The following is a 7,426-nucleotide window of genomic DNA, read 5'->3' as shown; positions in this document are numbered from 1 at the left end:
CATTCTCCCCTCTACAGGGGACAGTGCCTACCCTCTGAGCACATACATGATGATGATGTCCATACGCAACCCCAACACACCTGCCGTGGTTAAGGTACATCACTGCCCATATTGCAACTCGGGGCATAGTTAAGTGCACATTCGGAGTGCTCAAGTCACGTTTCCGCTCCCTTGACTACTCTGGTGGTGTGTTGCTATATGCACCACCAGTAGTCTGCAGGAGCATTGTGGCAGCATGTGCCTTGCACAATGTTGCAACACGGCCTGGCGTCCCGGTGGACATGGTTGTGGCACCCACCCACACCCACAGGTACACCACTTGCGTATGGCTGGGCAAAGGGCATGTGGGGAGGCTGCACGTACCCAGCTTGTGCAATCTTATTTCACCTAGAATCCCTCCCCGGTGGAGTGCACACGATCCTGCAAAATCCCAGGTGCCATTCAATGATGACAATGGGCCAATCCACTGTGCCCACAAAACCCCCAAGAGAAAGTGTCCTTGGAAGTGCAAATTTGTGTTCATCCCTTAGAACTAAAAGACAGTTCATCTTGTGTTTCCAAAAGAAACACATTGAAGAGGGAGGACACCACTACCACCATGCCAACCATTTCATTAAATCACCTCTTTGGCACCAAAACCATCCCAAATGTAATTTTAAAGGATATTTATATTGCGCACTACCCCCACCGTAGTGGTCCTTTTGGCGTCTGGCAGATCTGACTAACATACCAGAAAAATGTGTAAGCAGCGATAAATCCTGAAACATGTCAGAGCTGCAAGCCATACATGGCCTCAATGATTTACAAGGACACAAAATACAACAAGCACAATTGCATATAGCTGCACACATGTCGTAGAATGTGCATGATGCGCACAAACATTTCCCTATTGTGGGGTGTAGAAAAGCAGTGCAGTATTGACCCACATGTTACTCAACATGGCAACATGACCACAATAAACCCCATCCCCAAAACAACTATTAACAAGAGGTAATAGACAATTGTGACAAAGAGTGAGCCCCACCATAATGACGACATCCAGCCATGCAGCAACTAAAGTAGCCATTCCATACCGATGAAGGTAAATGCACATCTGACTTACCCTGTGTCTGGGAGGGGGAATAACCAATCATGTGAAGCTGGGCTCAGTGTCATTAGACTGCATTATTTTTGCTGATGGTGTGGTCTTGTTCGATCTGACACCAATTGGGCTCCATAGGAAACTCACACTGTTCTTTGAATATGCGGTAGAGAACAATCTCAGAGTAAACAGTGCGAAATCGAAGGTAATTCTCTTTACGAACAAGAGATCCCTGAAAACTATGACATAGTCTGTGGGGGGAAATCAGTCCCTAGCCAGAGTGGAATCCATTATGTATCTTGGGTATCATGTTACCAACACCTATTCTAAGGAGAGCTGGAAACTGCTGGTCAGGAGCAAGACTATAAGTAAGGTTGAAACTGACTAAATCTCCTGTAGCACAACACTTCATTGAATGTAAACACACAATTGCCCAAATGCAGTTTGTTATTTTGGAACATGTTCAATTACCAAGACGAGGAGGTAACCTAGAAAAAATGCTTCAACAGAGGGAAACCTTTTGGATCGACAGATTGGACTCAATGTCCCCACAGGGGATGAATCTCGATTGGGACTTATATTGCTATTTGTGACACACGGTTACTTATATATATAATCTGTGACTTGTTGTTAAAGGGACATTTACAACATCCAGTTGACACTTGTTTATGTCTACAAGTACCCTTATAACATGGAGTTAACCCGACACACCAACTTTGATTTGCCCATTATAAGAACTAACGCATGGGTTCTACTGAATCATCATTACTTAGTTATATGACGCAGCAACTTGTTTAAATAGGTGATGAATCGGAGTATTGGAAGAAGTAGAACATCATGTCCTGATCGTTACGGAATATTGTAATGATATATGTGAATTGTTTGATTTCGCGCTTTCTTGAGTTTGATTACTTAAACAATCACCCATAGTCCTTTGGGTTCGTTGTTACAACTGCTAACTCTACCGTTTTTAAAATACAGATTGTAGGATTTTTCTACACACACCTTGCATTGAATCTAGCCGCTATTTTTCCATCCAAGATGGAGGATTTCCTCATCTTTTCTGAAACTGAAAGACACTCTAGTCTATATTACATACACATACTAGCAGGCGTTGCATAGCAACGGCCGGCCAAGCAGGAAACACCCTACTGCTCTCCAGACTGATGCGAGTACGCAATAGTGCATTTACATGCAGGTAATCGCTTTACTTAGCTTGTACTAATAAGACTTAACGTATAAGATATTACCGTATATGTCCCGTTCATCAGGGATCAATAGAATTAACACAGAGATACTTTCTCTCTTTTTATTCAACAGCTAACAAACGCTGCAGGCAGTTAGCTGCTTCCCTTCCGTATTGTATGCAATTCTGGCAATAGCACGCAGTCATTTACAAACCAAGATATACGGCGGCCTTCTTTACAGATAAGCCCGACGAGTACGAACAACATGCGAGGAATGTCAATTTACAATATGGAGATGCCATAGGAACTCCATTTAAGGTACAGATTCATTAATAAATGAACTACATGTCCACTCTAGTTACCCACATGAGTGACATCCCCGATTTCACTGTTTTTATTCTAGCTGCCACTGTACCTTTCAAGATGATGCAAAGGAACTGTTAAGATGTTTTTACAAGTCGACGGGCAAAAAGATTCTAACTACATAAACCAATAGGTGAGTTCTAAGTCAATTCATCAATAACCATAAACTATTACCAACGGCTGCGATTTTAGAGCGGGACCCAGCGCTTTTTCGAGCGACTGGTCCCGTGATAGATCGCCGCTGACGGATAGGCAAAATGAAAGTCACAGACTGATTCAACAGTAATTATATATGTATATATTTTGATTGTAGGATATGAATATCCTTTACAGAGTCTATTGCGAATATTGGCTATCACACTGATCACATCAACAGGTTAGTGAAGTGTCCAAATAATTTAGTTTTTAGTTTTTTCTCCAGTTAATAATCTATTAGAGATTCATGGCCAATTAATAATGCTATTTTATATTAATTTTTCAGAAAGAACTAATCTACTGATATCAATACCCAAAGAAGGATTCACGAAGCCCGAAACACGTAGTATGAGATAGGAGGCGCAACAGTAGCAATCCCCTGTCTAGATATCAAGATATAACTTGTGTTTAAACATATCTAATTGACTGAACTTATTGACATTACCAGTGTCAATCAAATGAAGTTTATATTTGTGGAATTTCCATTTAACTGTTTTTTTTATATAAATGTATGTGAATTTGTTTACTACTTTGATGAGCATGCTACCACGAATGGTTTGTAGCAAAAATACCCAGTAATATTTTATGTTGGAAACCACTATCAATAATAATTATCTTGCCTAAATTATATTGTGTTGAATAATTCTTTTACTCAAAAAAAACTCGGTTTATGTTGATAATGTCGAAAAAAAAATGTCGACTTACAAAAATGTCGAAAAAAAATGTCGAAAACAATAATGTCATTTAGCACTATTAATAAAAACATAAACAAGAAGAGTCTCCCCAACCCCCTCACCCAACACCCCCCTGCCACCCCCCAACCCCCCACCACCCTCCCACCCCTCATACTCAACACATTTTAATTATATATATATTTATTTATTTATTCAATAAATAAATAAAGAAGAAGAGTATCATTTACTAGGGGGGGTTTCCCCCCCAACCTCCCTCACCCAACACCCCCCTGTCACCCCCCCCACCCCTCCACCACCCTGTCACCCCTCATATTCAACACATTTTAATTATATATATATATATTTATTTATTTATTCAATAAATAAATAAACAAGGAAAATATCATTTACTAGGGGGGTCCCCCCCAACCCCCCTCACCAAACACCCCCCTGCTACCCCCCACCACCCTCTCACCCCTCATATTCAACACATTTTAATTATATATATTTATTTATTTTTTTCTAAAAATTCGAAAAAATGTAGAAAAAATTCGACATTATTGCTTTTCTACATTATTTTTTTCGACATTTTTTTTTCGACATTTTGACTGTCGACATTATTGCATTCGACATTATCACTGACCACCAAAAAAACTCTCGGTGAACAGAGTCTTGCAAACTTTTGGCTGTTTGTCTGTGCCCTTGTATGTACCCCGAGTTATCTCGAGGTACCATCCCCCTCTTTTCAGTATTTTTCGATCTAGTAGCATAGATCCTAACAGGGAGCACTAGTAAGTGTATTTACACTCACCTAGAGTTTTTCTACCTTAAATAAAGTATAAGTAATTGTTTGTGTGCTCCTCTACAACCAAACAATTTCTCAGGGGCAAGACTATGCCATTGTTGGCAAAAATGAAGAGGGTCTATAGGCAACTGTGTCACTTTTCCTTAAGACCTCTTTTATAATACTACCTTTCTATTGTGGAGCCTACTTTACTCAACTGTTTGGATCTTTGTCTCTTTGAACTGGGGGATTTTCTTAACACTATTCAGGGACACTTGTTTAAGAAAACCCTAGGCCTGTCTATGGCCATTCCCAATGCCCTTATAAGGCAAGAGTTTGGATTGATCTCATTGGGGACGAGAGCCAAATGGAAAAAAATGGCAAAATATGCAAAACTGCTAAACCCACCTGCTACGTCTCTTTATCAGAGCTGGGGGGCAGAGCAAACAAAATTCAAGGCAGAAATGGTTGAACTTCTAGCCTTGATAGGGTCATCCACTTGAGAGCTTAGTCATAACCTGGGCATCGTCAAGAACAAACTGCACAAATACGACTGGGTGATCTCCTCAGAACAGGTGGGGAATTATAGTCTGTATGTTGAATACAGCAAATTTCTCACTAGAAGAGAGGTGCACTCGAAGTATGTTTACATCTTCCCTTGTCCTAAACGTAGGACAACTTACCTACGCTTTAGGTTAAACCAAATTCCAACTTTGGAAAGGACGAGTAAATGAGGCCCGGGTACGACCGACCAGAGCTGTAGATTTTGTAAGAACTCAGCTACTATAGAAACCATCAAGCATCTGGTGGCCGATTGCCCGGCTCTGCAAACAGAAAGGCATAAACTCCTGGGGATGAAAATAGTTAGTAAATGCGTGTGGTATAGCCTGATGATAGGCCAGGGTCAGACCCGGATACTGTCCTTAACTGGTTTTCTTGATTAGATACAAAAAGAATACGCATTTACGATGAAGCACACTGACCAATCTCCCAGTTTTTTCTTGAAGCAATGATTTATGCAAATTGTTTTATGTAACTTGTTTGAATATATTAATATTTGTTTTGTATGAGAATGTTACTTTGACTTTGGTTATGTTTTTGTATCAAGTGAATAGTGTATACTTTTGTCTGATCCATAACACTTAATAATAATAAAAAATAAAAATAAATGCACATCTTAACTGTCCACTTGGCATGCAGTCGACAGTCACATTTCATCCCATGAAATAGCCATTATTCCCTGACAGAAGGATCTGCAGACAATAAACAAAAAGAAACAAGAGTGCAGCTAACACATCCATGCACCCAAAAAGTCAAGCCTCACGGGCTCCCCTCAGTGACATACAACACATGCAAACAACAACTCACAAGACAACCATCAACATGTGTGCCAGCACACATGCAGCAACACCTGCACACTGCATGCAAATCAAACACACAAAACACACACACACACACTGACAAACAACATCCCCCACAATGCCTGTCCCCCTCAATGACATGCAGCAAATGTGCATGTCACATATCCCCATTCACTAGATGATGGCACATAGACAACGTACGCATCAGTCAACATACTGCATGAAAATAAGAAGACATCAAATATGCAGATAATTGAGCTCACAAAAAAGCAGGGACACCACTGGAAGACTACCAATGACATGACAAGGCATGCCATCAACTGCGTAGTATTGGGACAGTGCACTGAACACAGTCATAGGAGCACATTTATTTATTCATTTATTTATTGGTCACTTGTTTGGCGCTTATACAATTAGCAAAACTGTTTCAAAGTGCCCACAGGGCAGCAGGGTGGGGAGAGGGGAAGGTAGACAACGAATTACAACAGATATAAATAATTGAATTAATAGTACAAACAAATCATGAGTATAACTGGTAGGGGAGACAAACCTACTAGGCCTTGTGAGTGTTTAGAACGTGCAAGTGTAGAGGGGAGGGGGTAAGGGAAAAGGTACTGAGGTGTTCATGGAGAAGTGCTCGGGGTGAAGTGCTAAGAAAATAAAATATAAAAGTAAGTGCAACCTCCTGTAGTGAGGCTAAGCCTGAGCAAGTGCAGTATATAGACAGCGTCTTGGATGAGAGATGTGGGGGGGTCAGGGCCCCGAGGATACATAAGGGCGCTGCACATCAATCACGTTACTGTATGATTAGCAGGGAAGAGAGGAGGAGAAGGAAGAGGAGAAGAGAAAGGTCTTGAGGCTTTTCTGGAACTTAGGAAAAAGGAGGCAGCCCACAGAGAAAACTGATCGGCCACCTGTTCTGTTCAGCAAACCACTTAACACTCAGGGAGTTGGTGCCAGAGGAACGCAGGAGTCTAGAAGGGGAGTATTTGGTCAGGAGGCATTGAAGATAGAGTGGTCCTGGCCCCAGATGCCTTGTGGATTATACAGATGGATTTGAATTTAATCTGTGCTGAGACTGTGAGCCAGTCCCTGGGTTTGAGGCCAAGGATACGTCTTGCTGCCCTATTCTGTGTAAGCTGGAGGTGTTACATGGTGGACGAAGGAAGATTAAGGAGGAGGCTGTTGCAGTAGTCTAGCCCAGAGAGAACCAGAGCCCGGGCAACATTGTGTCTCCAGGGGAAGTTGAGGAAGGCTAGAGTTCTTTAGAGAAGGAAGAGCTGAAAGTGAGACTTTTTGACAATGTCCTGAATGTGATGGATGAAGGAAAGTGAGGAGTTGAAGATGACTCCAAGATTCCTGGCTTCAGAGGAGGGGGCAGGGGGGAGCCCATGGAGGAAGGCCAGAGTGAAGGTAAGAAGTAGGATGCAGGGGATCCAATAAGGAGAATCTCTGTTTTGCTGGCGTTGAGGCAGAGGTCATTAGAAGTGCACTAGTTCAGGATGGCGGAGAGGCAGTCATGGATGAAGGAAGGTGCAAGGGCGTCAGTAGGAACTTTGAAGAAGAGTCGTGTGTTGTCAGGGTAGCACTGGAAGTTGGGGGAGAAGGAGGCAATGATGCGTTCCAGCAGGGAAACGTATATGTTAAAGAGGCAGGGAGAAATAATGGAGCCCTGGGGGACGCCACAGATGCAGGAGGAAGTAGGGGAGGAGAAGGGGCCCAGAAAGGTTTCGGAGGAACGGTCGGTTAGGAATGAGCTAAGCCAGTCCTAGATACGAAGG

This window comes from Ambystoma mexicanum, chromosome 12 (assembly GCF_040938575.1).
Source record: "Ambystoma mexicanum isolate Mex_15411 chromosome 12, UKY_AmexF1_1, whole genome shotgun sequence".
In the NCBI taxonomy this organism is placed as follows: Eukaryota; Metazoa; Chordata; class Amphibia; order Caudata; family Ambystomatidae; genus Ambystoma; species Ambystoma mexicanum.
Note: the sequence above shows the minus strand (reverse complement) of the source record.